At 36.9% G+C, this 16,296-nt stretch overlaps 1 long non-coding RNA gene across 1 annotated transcript in view; it reads right to left on the reverse strand.

Moving 5' to 3' along the window:
• The window catches only part of LOC143655603 (uncharacterized), a 185,217-nt gene that overhangs the window by 58,230 nt on the left and 110,691 nt on the right, over positions 1-16,296 (reverse strand). The window contains exon 2 of the long non-coding RNA XR_013162175.1: positions 11,433-11,499. This is a non-coding gene — a long non-coding RNA (uncharacterized LOC143655603). The remainder of the gene's footprint in view (positions 1-11,432; positions 11,500-16,296) is intronic.

Genomic DNA, 16,296 nt, shown 5'->3' on the forward strand with positions numbered 1-16,296 from the left:
GATGATGCTAATGTACTAATTAGGGATCTCTGAATATAGTCTTTCCACCAATTGCTATTCACTTAATATCATTAACACTCAGCTAACTATCCACCATTTTAACATAAAGGTATCTTGAAACACATGGTTGATGCCTTGTTTTAGCCCAAATACACTGTTTTGTGCATTCCTCTGATCTACTAGTCTAATGATCCTATCAAAGAAGGAAATTGGATGATTGTGGGAATGTTTCCTCATATTAAACTTATACTGGCCTCCAGCCATCACTGCTTCCTCCCTTTATTAGCTGCTCATCAGTCATTTCTTTAATCATTATTCAAAAATATTATCCAGAATCATTTATTTAGCCAGACTGTGGTTTATGGGAAAATTTTTATCCCTTAAAAAAACTGAAGAGTATTTACCTGTCTCCATTCGTCCACAATTACTCCTGTTCTTCACAATGAAGGGTTTTGAAAAAAGACCACAAAACATTTCCAGGTTGTCTCAAATTTGTGCTTTAGAGCATTTAGGTAACTGGGCGTGTAGCTAAATTTGTACCTGTAGCATATATATTGTGTGTTTGACGTGATAAAAAGATGGTTATAAAAATTATAAAGTTCATATTTATGAAAACAAGTTATGAAAAGTAAATTGTTCCTCTATCTGAAATAAATTCACTTAATTCCTTTCTATAAAACTTATGCTTGAAAATAAGTGCTTACAGCACACTGCAGCTATTGATTCTGCAAGTTAATCATTTCTACTAGTGGTATACAATCCCTAGATAGCTATTTAAAACATCTGTTAGCCTGTGTAATGTTCCAAAAAGTCAGACACTGGGTCAATAAAATTTGTGAGTGTCTTTGGTGTGGAGACTATTTTAGAAGATGCAGAGGGGAAATGTAAAGTGGAGAAATGTAGAAATTGATTCAGGGATGAATGAATCTCAGTGACAGCTCTCCAGACAGGATAATAGAAAGTAAAAGTTCAGGGCAATTTAATGCCCCTCCTAGAACAGACAGACACTTTTCATGAAATAACTAGTTTAAATCTCTATATTTTTACGTATATTTCTCCTGCTAATCGAAAAACATGTCTAAAAAGATAGATTTTACTGTAGTGATATATCCCATAGCTATTGGGCTTTAAACTCTTTCCTCAGGTATGGGGCTATTTACTGGATAAATAAATCTTGAGAAAAGCCCAAGGAGCAGCAAGATGTCCATGAAATGTTGGAAGGATGGACCTCACCCCCCACTGGCACGGCAGAGGACACAGTGTAGAAGCCATGCCCAGTGGAATACACAGGACACGTGGCTCAGAAGCACAGGCAGGGAGACCAAAAGAGGTTACTATGAAGTAAGCACTAAGTGGCCAGATCCCGGGACCCCAAGGGATCATGATCATATATACTGGCATGGGCAGGTGCCATCAAATTTTAAAACATCTTTCAATAAATGCAAAAACTGAGATGACAAACGACAGACTGAATCAGGAAAGTAGCATCCCAGCGCAGGCTGGTGTAAAACAAGCAATGTGAAATTAGCGGCATTTGGACCATGCGAGGAAAGAAATCCAAATCTGAATACAACAGACTGTCTTCTGACCCAGACGGGGGTAAGTGGTACGACTCAGGTTATTCTGAACACAACAACCCTGAGCAGGAAAACCTAGAAGTGTGTCATCAGAGCCCTGTTTGTGCAGCTATTCTTAGCATAGCTTTGATGTGTGCTTCATAAAAAATTCCTCCAACATAGTGTAAAAAGCTGGCTTTGCATGAATCAGAATGTAGCAGTGGATAGTATTCCTAATACTCAGGATCCTAATAGAATGCTGCTTGCTTAAAATACCTTTTCTCATCTATTGTTATTATAGGCCTAGAGACACCAGGAGAGGGTCTTTAAAACACAAAAGATATTCTAATTTTTATATCCCACATGCTTAGTGCTTAGTAGAACCTTTCAAATAGTTCACAAATTAATAAGTTACTGAAGAGATAATTTAGATGTATTTTCATATCCTAAATCAGCTTCGTGTGAGCTGCATATCGGAATCGCCCAGAGGAACTTGTTAAAACTGCACCCGCCCCCCGACCTACACATCAGAATCTCCAGGGCTGCAGTCCAGGTATCTACATTTGAAACAAGCTCCCCAGGTGATTCTTATACATATTTAGGTTGTTGTAAAAGGGAAGAACAGAAGTATAAGTTCCTCCAGATAATTCTCTGGAGTCATACTCATTCTCCTACCTAGTCACCATGTGCCCATGGGTGAGTCTCATTATCTCTCTAAGCCTCAAATCTTTTCACCCAAAAAAGTGGGTAGAGTAGCAGCTCCCCAAAAGGTTGCTATGAAGATCATTTGCAGAACCATGCCTGCCCTCTACTTAGTGCAAACTAAAGAGTAGCAAATAATAATTAGCAAATAGCACATAGAGTTGACAGAAGAGAGAAACATTTTGGTTCTTCATTTCACTAAGAAACAATAACTACTGATGATTATTATCTACAGTTAGACTTTATCATTATTAAATGCCAACCGTGTGCTAAACATAGGGCAGGGCAGGCACTTTAGATGTGCTAGCAGATTCACAATGAACTTGGAATTATAGCTACGACACGGAGAAGGAAATCACAAGCCAAAGTGGGGAAATAAACTCCCCAAGTCTTCACAGGTAGAGAATGCCAGAATTATTCTATGCCAAGGACCTTGCCTCTGATTCCCAAAGATGTGTTTGCATCCCAAAACTTTACCATGTAATAAATATTCTATGATTTAAAAGTAAAGTACACGTACCTTCTGAATAAAAGAAAAAATGGAGCTTTTCTTTGAACTCTTAAGGGTGAGGCTGTTGAATGTGTGAAAACCAGTATTAAAATGTGGACTTATTAACTTTTCACACTCTTATTTATGGTCTGTGAGAACAACCAGAACAGGAAGTTTCCTATCAAAGCCATTCTGGTTAAGGTCTCATAAAAGATAAAATACTTGTTAGCAGCTAAATTCATTTTCTGAGCATTGTTTTTGTAGGCTCTGCTTTACAAACAAGATCACTGGGCCAGTAAGTCTGTCAATAGTATTTATTGAGCCCCTGCTAAATGGCTATGTCTGGGAGGGCACATTTGTTCTGTACTTTGTAGTTAGACTTCACAGTTCTGATGAACCAGCAAAAAGCTTTTCCCACCTTATACTTAAATGTTTGCTGGTAAAAAATGATTTATATCAAGTCTCATATTCTAGAATTTCTTTTTGTAGTTTCCATGCTTTCTATGGCTTTTCACTCATTAGGTAGTAAGAACCGCCTACTTTAGAAACTTCTAGTTTTCTACAGAGTCGGAGTTAAGTACCTTTTCTTCTAATTTTACTTTCAGTGAGTCTTTTCAGTTGTTTGTTTTTGTGTTTATTTAATGTTCAAAATATCCAAATAACAATAAAATTCAATACCCTTGCTGGGGAAATATATGCTACCAACCTAAACAAGTGGCTTCTTCAGAGGTGAATCCTCTCCAGGATACGGTGAGTCGCTCCATGCAATTTCAAACTCGAGTCCCTTCTATATGTGTTTTATGACTCTTGATGTTATATCCAGTTTCTGTTTCCTTTTCCTTCATAAAAACTCTAATTGAATAATGCTTTGATAAAGGGAACTCCATTGTTTTCCCCACTAATGTAATCAGTTCTAAGAACGATATTAAATATTTAATAGGGTTAGAATTAGCTGAAATCTGTGAGTTGGCATCAAGGACATCAGTCATGATGGGTCCCCAGGTGGGAATGTCATTGGCAGGCAAAATGACTTCCCTCTGATATCAGCTAACAGAAGATGGCACTGTAAGAGCTCAGAATGAAAGTTGATGCTGCTCCCCTTTGTGACATCGCCCTTTACCCAGTTTCCCTTCACTGGGTACAGTGCAGTAGTCAGAGCCTTTTCTTCACTGAAGCTTAAGAACAAGGCTAAGTGTGCTGCCTGACACACCTGCTGTTCAGGAGCCCCAAGGCTTCCTTTTAGCTTTCAAGGTATTCCATATTAGATGTGCATATTGAAGCAACAGCTTGGGAGATATGCTTCTCATTAGAATATGGCAAAGAGCAGTGGTTAAAAAGAGCTTTCTTTTGAACTTCTAACCTGACAAATCTAATTTGCAAACCAAGTGAACCTAAGGGAATGCAAAGTCTCATTGGTCAGAGGGAGTGTTCCACCTGTGTCATTATTTCAGGTTACAGCCTGATGTTCCAACAAAGGCTTAACAAGAACAAACTAACCTTTAGTAATCAGTTTATACCTGAAAGCACCTCTGCTAAAGAGGTGTGCTCAAACTTTCATTTATTCATGCCGTTACTTACTGAGCACCTACATTGTAGGTGTAGCAGAGAAATGTGTAAAAATACTACAGGGTCAAGAGTGAGAGAATGCAGTGGTAAAAAGATATGTAATTAAATCCTAATACCCAGTACCTCAGGATGAGATTTTATCTGGAAATAGGGTCTTCCAGACATAATTAGTTAAGATGAGGTCATACTGGAGCAGGTTGGTCCTTAGGTCAAGTGACTGACGTCCTTATAAGAAGAAGAGAACAGATGAAGCGATATAGAGGAGAAGGGCATGTGAAGACTGAGGCAGACACTGGAATTACACTGCAAAAAGCCATGGAATGCCAAGGATTACAGAAGCTAGGCAGTGGCTCATACCTTATTTCAGACAGCTAGTCTCTAGAACTGTGAGACAATAAATTTATATTGTTTTAAGTCCCCAAATTTGTGTTGTTATGGCAGTCCTAGTAAACTGATGCAATTATATATTGAAATGCAATTATATATTGCAATTATATATATGCAATTATATATTGAAACTTTTTATATATTAAGTTAAATAAAATATATTATTAAAATTAATTTCACCTATTTCTTTTTACTTTTTTAATGTGGCTACTAGTAAACTTCAAATGCACATGTGGCTCATATTATATTTCTATTGCACAACACAGGTTTAGACTTGATCTTTAAACATCCTTAAGCTTCTCCCATCTAAAAAATACAAATATTTTTAAAAAGCCTCCTCTTACTTTTTAAAGAATTGCTCAATATTTCTTTATTTTTCTTTTACAAAACTTCTTAAAAGAGCTATTTTTAGTTTCTGTGTCCATCTCCTCATTTCCCACTCCCCGCTAACCCATCCAAACCTGTCCCTGTTCTGAGTACTAAAAATCTCCTGTGTATACACTCAGTATCCCCTACATAGGCCTGTTAGTCTCAAACCTAATATTATTTTATCTGATTGTTTTTATCATTGTATCCATTTTCATTTCAATACATTTTACACTAAATGTAAAAGTAATTCTGTAGCCTCTTGACTTCTATTTATTTAACAATCAAGATATGGAGTAAGGAAGAGCGCTGTAATGTTTGTCCGCACCCAAAGCATCAAGGTTAAACGCATTTCTCTCGACTGGTACTGCTATTCCCATACCAGTCTCCTGTTAGGCTGCACTTTGTCCAATTGTAAAGGTGGGAATTAAGTTAAAAAAAAAAACATTAAGTTGAGTAACTCATAAGAACCAGAACACCTATTCCCCTTTCTCAGAATAGTGGCAACCAGCCTAGCCTGAGAACAACTGAGACCTTCGTCTTCCCTTCTTTCAACAGCTCCTTATGAGAACAGACATCTCTTATTATTTAATTTTGTATAGTAAAGAATTCACCTTACCCAAGAGAGGTCTAGCCTTTGCCTTCAGCTCCTGGGTAATCTCTTAGGCCTTTAGAACTTCTTGCCTAAGCATATCTTTTTTTTTTTTTTCCCTTGGGTCACTCCAGACAATCTGCGCTAACAATGATTTATAGTGTGGACTCTGGGCGCCACGATATCAGCTCAAGCTCTGGAGGGATTGAAGGCATCAGTCACAGGGATGGTCAATCATGCTTAGGTGACCAAGCTCCAGTAAAGTCTCTGGACACCAAGGTTCAGAAGAGTCTCCAATGGTTGACAATATTCTGTCCAAATTGTCACCCCTAATTACTGGGAAGAATTAATGCTCGCAGGGAGAGAACGATGGAAACTTTGTGCTTGGAACCCTCCTGGATGCTGCCCCTTATGCCTCTTCCCTTGGCTGATTTTTATCTACATCCTTTCTGTAATAAATTGTAGCCATTATTATAATAGCTTTTAATGAGGTCCATGAGTCTGTCTACTGAATTATCAAACCTGAGGGTGATTTTGGGGACCACCGAACACACAGTTGGTGTCAGAAGCAAGTGTGGTCTCGAGGACTCCCATACCTTTCAAGTCTTTAACTTGGCCCAAGGTTTGATCTTAACTCATGATCTAACTGGAAGTGCCACCTAAGCAGAAAGCTCTTCCGTAAAACAACGCAGGTCAAATTACTCTGAAATTCCAATCCTCAAGATGAGATACAACAGAAGTCCTTTCAGTGGATTCCTTTTTCATCAGCTCTCTACAATACAGTACCATATTTAATATAGATTTCTCATATATTCTGCCTAATGAATAGCATCCATTAGAGATGCTATTCCACTTTATTTAAATGCTGCCATCATATGGGGTTATACAGAGAAGGCAGGGTTTAACAAATGAATATGATTCCTGAATCATTAAAACAATACTTCTTTTAGTCTCCAGTATCTTAGAGCAGCCAAAAGTAAAAACCTAAAATTGTGAAATTGTAATCCATGCAAACTCTGAGATCTGTTTTACAACTAAGTGTTGTGCTGCGCTTTGAAATTTATTGCTTTTTTGTATATATGCAATTTTTCACAAAAAAGTCAATTATTATGATAAAAAAATGTATTCCTTCTAGCTTCCAATGTTCTGGAGCAGCTAAAAGGAAAAATCTGAGATGATGGTATGGTAGCCCATAACAAACTCTGGGATCTGTCCTGTAACTACTTGTTGAAGAGTGCTTTGAAAGCTATTGCTTTTTTCTTTCTTTGCCTTGCATATATGTTATATTATACAATACAAATAGTTTTTTAAAAATTTTTTAGATGCTACCATCGTAGCTAGAAGGAAAATCTGAAATAGTGGAATGGCAACCCGTAAAGAACTCTGAAACCTTTCCTGTAACTACTTGTTGAAGTGTTCTTTGAGAATTACTGCTTCTTCTTTCTTTTCTTTGTATATATGTTATATTTCTCAGTAAAAAAAAAAAAAAAAAAAAAAAAAAAACAGGAAAATGCTACCATCATACCTCTGGTGATTCTTAACTATATATATAGTTACATTTACATTTTCATATATACTTGAGAATCTCCAAAGGAAGTCTAAAAAACATTGATGACTAGGCCCACATCTAAATATTGTGTTGCAGTAGGTCTGTGTGGTGAAGCCTGAGTCATATATATTCCAAAAAGCTTCCTAAGGGATTTTGTTATCAATATTAGAAGTTTACATTTGAAAGCTTCAAGTATGACAGGTGCTCCACAAAGAGTTTTATAAATATTGTCTTATTCTTTACAGAAACCTTATTTCTGTGGCTGAGAGTGTTAATTCAAATATGCATTTCTTGCCCTTCTTTTTATAGGCAAAGCTGATTTTGTGAAGTTATTCACCCTCCTCCACAGAGCTATGTATAGGGGTCTTTTGGATCTTAGATGGTCCTAGTGGTCCCCTTTCCTTGACCAGATTGCTGTCACAAACTGACATGAGCTGCTATTCTAGTCGATGAAGGTGAGAGAGAGAAAATCTGCTAAGGGGGTTGAGGGCAAAGTGCCTCAACTTCTAAGGGACACGCAGATATGTAAGTGATTTCTTGTCCCCCTGGGTATTATTATGTCTACCTATAATTCCTGGAACAGCTAAACCTGCCTGAGATCATATTGACACAATAAGGATGGTGGAATAAAAAAGTGTGTACTAATAAGAGTTCTTGGTTTCATGTAATATAAAGCAATTCTGACTGATTTAAAGATAAGGAATTTGTTAAAATCATGGGGAGCCTGGAAAATTAGGTTCTAGCTATATACCTAGCAACAAAACTTCTGCCATCACTGAGAAACTCAGTCTTGCTGTAGCTGCTCCCAGTCCGTTGCTGGGCTGGGGGCTCCATCTCAACTACTACCCTTTCTAAGGAAGTCACAGACACACCCACAGCCATCTCCCTGTCATCACCTAACCCTCCTTTTCTTTATGTGCAGATGTCTCAATATGTTTCCATTTCCCAGGGGGAGATTTTAGGTCTAACTAAACGACCCAACTGTACCTTAAGCCTAAAACTAGGAAAAAGCAGCCCCAACCACTTGTCAGGGCAGTAACTCTGCAAAGTTTGCTTGGTACATACTTTTTGCTCAGTGGCAGGATGTGTTAGTTTAGAAGCTGCCAGAATGCGATATACCAGAACTGGAATGGCTTTAAAAAGGGGAATTTAATAAGTTACAAGTTTGTAGTTCTAAGGCCATGAAAATGTTAAAACTAAGGCTCCAAGGAAAGACACCTTAATTCAAGGAAAGTCAATGGGTCAGGAACACCTCTGCTGGGCTCCACTCCTCTCAGCTTCTGTCCCTGCAGGGGTTCCTCTCTTTACTTCTTCAGGGCTGGCTTTCATCTCTTGGCGTCCCTTGGCTCTCTTCAAGCTCTGGTTTGCTTAATATCGCATAGCGACATCTGCTGGGCTCCAAGGATCTATGTCAGCTCTCTCTCCATCGGCTCTGTCATTTCTGTAGGCTCTGCTCTCAAGTGTCTGTTGGCTCAGTAGTTTCTGTCCTTTCTCTGACTCTCTCCAAAATGTTTCCTCTTTTAAAGGATTCCAGTAAACTAATCAAGGCCCACCTGGAATGGGTGGAGTCACATCTCCACCTAATCAAAGGTCACAACTACACCCTGGGGTATAAATATCCTCTCTGGGGCAGTACAGCTCCTCTCATGTGAAATGGGTCATGTGGAGCTGCCATCCACTGACCCTGAACCTGGCCAGTGGACCTCCTGGCCACAATGGGATCTCTCCCCTTTTCTTTTGGATTCTTTGCACTGAGTATGTAATAAATCAGACATTTGCTGAAAGTTTCTGTTCCCATGACATACAATTTAGCAACTCACCTCATATCCTTTGCTCTGTCACTAATTCAACAGAATGGCATAGTGTATCTAATCAGCAGAGCTAAGATCTTAGACCTTTACCCCAGTGGCAAAGGACATTTGGAAGGCCAGTACTTTAACACTGGGAGGTAGGTTCTTCCCCTACCAAGAACTCATAATATATGCCTCAAATACAGAGAGGAGATTCGGATGCCAGGAAGCCAAAAAGAATGACAAATGTCACTACAAGTGAAAAGAAGCTGGGTCCTAGGGGCTGTATTAAAACCACAATTTAAGAGGATTCATTATACTATTCTTGCTATTGCTGTTATATGTTCAAATGAATAAACCCATGGAAGGTATCCAGTAATTGATCTCATTACTGGTATAGTTGCTTCCTATTGCAAACTTCCTATACTGTAAACCTAGTGGCATAAAACAATAAGAATTTATCTTGCAAGTCTGGAGGTCATAGATTCTAAAATCCAGGTGTCAACAAGACTACATTCCTTGTGGAGAGTCTAGGGGAGACTCCATCCTTCTCTTTTCTTCCTGTGAGGTCCCAGTGGCTGGTAGCATGAACTACTTTGCAATGTGTTTATTTCTACCTTTCTGCTTTGTTTATTGAGCCAATTCTGTATAGCAGCAGATGGATTTTTTCATTATACAAAACAATAAAATTACCTTTGAAGTATAATAAAGAAGGTGATTATCACATGCTTTTTCAGTGAAAAGTCTAGAATTTGATTGGGTAGAGTAATAATTATTTGATTAGCAAAACCACAGATAATTAACAAAAATGAAAACGGACATCAATTTATTCATAATCTGTATCAATACATTCTCTTAAGCAAGTAAACAATCTCAATACATTGTATCCTGCAATATAAATATGTTTAATAAACACGGATAAATAATTTTCTCCAAACTACAAGAACTAAAAGAAAACACCCCAGTTATCTGCAATAATAAGACTTGCAGGCATGGCACAAATAAAATGTTTCCACAATTTATTTGTTAATTGCATGTATTTGTAACAGGTCTACCACATTTCAATGTTCTTTTGTTCCTTTCTTGGGGAAGCTGGAGGGAATATCAGCTACTCTTTATCCCTACCTCCCCCCAAATGTATACACACATGCCTAAAGATTATGGAAATACAATTTTTTTAACAAAGGAAGTACCTTAATTCAACAAATGTTTATAAAACAGCATTAGCAGATATTAATGATACTGAAGATAAAAAATTAAAAAGGCACGATTCTGTGCTCTCATTATAAAGTCTCATCCAAACGTGTAACTGAAGAGATGAGATTATGGGTGACCTCCGGGCATGGATGGACTCAACTATATACCATGAACTGGTAAACTCTTAAGAGCCTACCTAGCTCTGATGAAAGTCAAGCATTAGGCATTTCCTCCTAGAACTTCTTCCTAAGAAGCTTGCATATGATCCATATAGACTTTACTAATGTTAAGATATTTTTTGCAACAACATTAAGATATTAATGTTTTTTGTTCCCTGGTGAAATATTTTTATGAATTTTATCTCATTTAAGCATTATAACCAGGATGTGAAGCAAGTATATTTAGTCATATTTGGAAATAAGCACACGGAGAAGTAAAAAACTAAAATATTTGCTCAAGTCACATAGTTTATGGACATCATCGCCAAGTCTCCAGCCAAATGTTATCAACTCATAATGCCCGTGTCAATGCTTCAGAGACACACGGAGAGACAGGCCTGGGTGTGCTCATCCAGAGGCAACTGGCAATTGGCCAGGAAGCCCATTAGGCTTAGTTAAATTAGGTGAGGTTTACATTAAGGTTTAGATTTTATATTTCCTAGGTCAGCTCTGTTTTAAAGATGCAAACAGGTGGATTCTTTTCAACTATTTCAGGGGCTTTCGTGATACACAAATATCGGCACTTTCAAGACAGCTATAAGATATGCTCACATATATACTTTCCAGGAAAAAAATTGGTTTTAGTTTTGGTTTATAAGGAAGTCAATTTACTTGAATGAGAATTCCATGGGAGCAGAGATTTTTCTTTCAAGAAAAGTGCATTTTTATCAAGTGCATGTCTCTTTCTCCAATTCCTAGAACATTGGTGCTCATTGAATGAGTGGATAAATAAATGATTATGTTAAGCCTTGTAGTAACAATTGAACAGGTTAGAAGTAATACATCTAGAAGATTGTGAATGTGTCATGAAGTGCAAAGGAATGAGATGATAAATGCTTAAGAAATATAAAATCTTGGAGAAAAAATTTTGTTTTCCTAGCCATGTATTCAGTATATGATCTAATATCATTTCATCTTAAGCTGTAGTTGGTAACAACTAGCAGACATGTCCTAGAAATTATAAAATGCATGAAATGCAAGAAAAAGGAGAAGTTAAACTCTTTTTTATTGCTACTCACCACACCCCAATTCCAGGTCATATCTTCAACATATTTTTGGTCCTTTCCATGAAGTTCTCATTTCCTACTAAAATAAGAAAAAAAAATCTTTTGATTAGATAAAATTTGCTCTAGTCAGATTATTTAGGGACACAGATTGATAACAATGGCAATAATTGTGAAGATCATCTATTCCAGTGGTTCCCAATCCCATAAAATCCAGCACATATTTTTATGTCAAATATTGGGGGGGCAAGGGTAGTTCAGCGGTAGAATTCTCGCCTGCCATGTGGGAGACCTGGGTTCAATTCCCAGCCCATGCACTTCCCAAACAAACAAACAAAGAAACCAACAAAGACAAATGAACAAACAAAAATATCAACAAATTGTGCTGCAATAACGGGAAACTCACATGGAAAAAGAATGAAATGTGACCCTGCCATACAGCACACAAAAAAACTTAGCAATGCCCTTTTCATTATCCTGAAGTCAAAATTCAAAGATAATACAACCAACTTGCACACAATTTCAAATATTGTTTGTGATTCCATGCTGTAATAAAGAAGATTGACAAGGAAATGAATTTAAAATAAAATAATCTGTTCCCAGTGTATAGATATTAGGGCACAACTAAACTAGGAAACACGACAAAGTAGTCAGACAGAAACTATCCTTAAATCACCATGCCCGTCACTGTAACCAATCCAGACTGGCATGACAGTGTATTACCAACTCAAATTTCGTGAGCTGTTCCCAGGTAGCAGGCAACTCTTTGAAAATCCCAAAGAAAATGAATTAAAATCTCCCAAGACGCGCATACTCATTTCTTTAAAATATAACATCTGTTAAACTCTGTACCTGCCTTTGTTGTATATGTTGAAGGATTTCAGTTCTAAGCTCAGAATATTATCAACAGATTTTGTTTGCCTATATGAATGCTCAATGAGAGACATCAGAAGTCATTCTGGGTGGAGGACAATTTTTTTGTTATGCAGGAATTTTTTGATGTACAAGACCTTTTCACCCATTTCAGGACATTAGGCATTTATGATTTCCACCCTCTAAATGTGAGTTAAGTACCCCCAACCTTTTTGATCAATCACCACAGATTTCTATTATATCCCTAGGACATTGAAACCACTGCTATGAGCCAGCTCTCACTTAGCAGACAAGGAAGGTGGGCTCAGACAGTTTGAACTCTCCCATGGCTATGCAAAGCTAAAGAGCAAACTAACACAAGAATCACATGAATCTCTTCTTACAATGCACTGCTACTTCTCTGCCATTCCTTCAGCACTTAGTATTCAATATGTAAATTAGAACTTTCTCATGCTCCATCAACACTAAATAACAAAAACTGCTGGCTCTTTTGAAAATCTTAACTTTCTCCTCCCTTGAGGTCCATTAGCTCCAAGAGCCAAAGGCATTCTTTCTAGCATTCCCTATGAATCAGCTTTCAGACACACTCTTCTATTCCTTCCCTCCTATACTTTAGCCCCAAGCCACACCTGCTAAAATACTAAGGGATTCTCATCCCTGACCTGGAAAAGGGTAGGATTATTATAAACCAAATATCTCTAAGCACTGCATATGGGCTTTTCTCTACTAGGGATAAACAAGGAATAATGACTCTGGGGCTCTAGTAGCTTTCTCTGAACCCTGTGGCTTTATGCGCTCTCATCCAACACAATGCAGAATCTGTTCCAAATATGGTAGAAAGTTGAGAATAGAGGAGGGCATAGAAGGAGGTATGACGATTGTCTTAGAATTCATAATAAAACACATGGAAATCTCACTTTGGCCGTAGAAATGAATGTAGTTTTAGCATGCAAGCACCTGAGCCACCCTTAGGACACCTTCCATTTCTGATCATTGGTAAGATGACAAATGTTTTCGATATATTAGGCAATTAGTTCTCCAACTAACCTTATATTGTTGAAAATGTTCCCCAAAGAAGAACAGGCCTTTGTCACACCACATGCTTTTTATATATGTTCTATTCATGGCACTAGATAAAGTTATTTTGCCTATCAGTTTCTTTCTGTGCTTTTTTGGCATTAAATCACAGTACTTTATGCATGAGGGAATAGATTCTGCAGAAATGTTCTTAATATTAGCATTCTTTACATTGACAGAATCCCTTAACAGCCTGACAAAATGAAAAGGGCCTTTTCCCCAAATGATTCTGTAGACACACAGATATATTAGACACAAATCCTATCCCACATAAAGGGTAATTAAAAATATCTACTTAAGGTTCAAGAAGTTATTTCTGAAATAATGTCTCATCAAGTGAAATGTAATATGTTTCATAGAGATATATTTTTGCTATATTTAAAACCCTTCAGAGTAATGACTTATTAGGGATTCCAGTTAGATGACTCCTAACAAAAACTAAATGCTAATTTTAAGGAAGATTAATATTCAATGAGAAGATTCGAAAGGTATTTTGTTCTTCAAAGAATAAGTGCTCCAGAAAGTATCAGAGTTAAACTTGGGAAGATTAATTCCCTTTAAAATATGAACTTTTGAATTAAGCAATGAATAAAACACCAGATTCTATCATGTGAAATAGTAAATTTGTATATTTATCAATCCACAAATTAGGAGAAAAAAATTTAAACACATTCTTTCCTTTTTTTTCTTCCATCTTTTTTATTTTGTTTTGTGTGCTTCTACTGCACACAGACACACAGATACACACATGCACACACAAGTAAAACAAGCATAATAGAAGCCCAACTCAATTACTTATCTCTAAAAAAAGACTCATTAAAGTATTTTCCTCCTGGAAAGAAGTATTATCCAGGAATTCAAAAGAGATAAACCTGGTTATATTTGGTTGTATTCAAGTGATAGATGCTAGATATTAGGAATACAAAATGTCAAATTCCTGCCCTAGTAAAGCTTAAGGATAACCAAAATGAAAATGAATGTAGCTATTCTCCAAGGTAGGTGCCTGGCTAACTTTTATTTTCACTAGGTAACTCCATATAACTCCATGATGTCAGTGGCACTCACAAACTAAAGACTAATCTAACCTGCATATAGGACATCTTCACCTATATCTCCAACAGGCAGACATAGACCTGAGCTCCTCCTTTGGTAAGATTTTAGGCTTTCTTCTATATTCCTGTCTAGTCCCATCACAGCACTAGCTCTCTAATCACCAACTTGTGATTCCTTCCAAAGCCTGCTCACTTTCTTGTTGGTTCTCCCCCTTCCCTCCTTTCTCCACCTCCCTCTTTCTCTTTTCACCTGGAGACTGAAAAAGATAAATAAGATACAACCACTATCCACAGGAAATCTGGTTATTATAAGAGGAGAGCTCCACCTGTTAAGAGTTTATGATTTAATTACTTTGGGGGGTTATAGGAAAAGTGAGTAGGGGTAGCAAAAAAAAAAAACTTGATCCTGCCTATGACTAGATTTTATTCTTTAATATCTATTTTAAGCTTACAATGCTAATAAGATCAAATTTCCATTATGTCCTTTAAGATTAATAAGTTTTTTCATTATTTACCAGGAACACATATGGTACTTCTGATGCAACTCTTTAACCAATAGCACTCTGGTGAAATCCTGAGAACAGCTTTCAGGCTGCCTTCCTGCCTGCCATCCTCAAGAGAATAAATGTCTATCTTTCTCTACTGAAAAAAATATCAACGCCCCAATATACTTGATCAGTTGTTGGAACAGTGCTGTTCCAATGTAGATGAAGTTCAAAGGCATCCTAACATGATGTTCTTGTCCAGAGGTTGAGCTGCTGGCTGTCACGTGACTCTCTAATGCAGCATTTAGCAGATTCTTTTATGTGCCATGCTTGAAGACGTTCTGATAATAAAATGTACCCTCTTGTAAAATATCAGAATTAGAAGTCTAACCACTTATTTTATAGTTAGCCATGCTCATGAAATTGTGCTAGTGCACATATAAATTATAAATCCCAATCTCAGCTGATTAGGAAGAAACTATCCCTTAAATCAAGATGCAACAAATAAAGAAGTACCCAGGAAGCAGCATTTAGAAGAGAAAACACAATTTGCTTAACTAGAAAATAACTGTCCCTTGAACTCATGAAATTATATTATAGATTTTTAAAAACTGATAAAGTACAACATATATCCTCGCAAGTGATTTTTAAAAGCAGATTGCCAAACTGCATGGTGCTGTTAAATAAAAATTTGCACACGAACTCTGTGTCAAGGAACTTTAAGAGTGGAAAATCAGTTAATGAAGCTTCCAAAAAATTGTCCTGGGAATACTGTAGGAATGCAAAGAAAACAAGCTGTTTTTCATTTACTTAAGCAATTCACTGACTGCACCAAGTCAAAGTTAACACAGCATTTCCCTAGAATCTTATTAGCCTAGAGTTCTTTTGGTAAAAACATGAAATTTCTTATTTGTTACTATAAAAATTTTATGGGATGGCTAATAATAGATATTCCACCCTGCATTTTAATGAAATACCTGACCATAGCTTATCAAAATTAAATTAAAAGAAAAAGACACCAATTTGATTTTTTCTTACTGAAAGCCTGCAGATCACATTAATGGTATCTCAGGCTCTTATGCGTCCCTCAGTTCTAAGGTGAGAAATCATTTACTCACAGCCACTTTTAATCTTACAATTTCTTTTATTTGCTTCTTTTGTAAACAGTCTATCTCATACCCTAATTATTCACATTCCTGCTTTTTCAAGCAAATTCTACCAGGATTCTGCCATTTCCTCTCCCAGGAGTTGAGGAATGTAGAGAGGGTATTTGTTAGAATATGTCTGAACAATTTAATTTAAGTAGACACCAAAATAACACAAATGTTTTAAAAAATCAGAGAATTTCAGGGGTAGAAGGAAACTTAAAGGTTATTTAATCCAATTACTCTA

This window comes from Tamandua tetradactyla, chromosome 14, assembly GCF_023851605.1.
Source record: "Tamandua tetradactyla isolate mTamTet1 chromosome 14, mTamTet1.pri, whole genome shotgun sequence".
Lineage (NCBI taxonomy): Eukaryota > Metazoa > Chordata > Mammalia > Pilosa > Myrmecophagidae > Tamandua > Tamandua tetradactyla.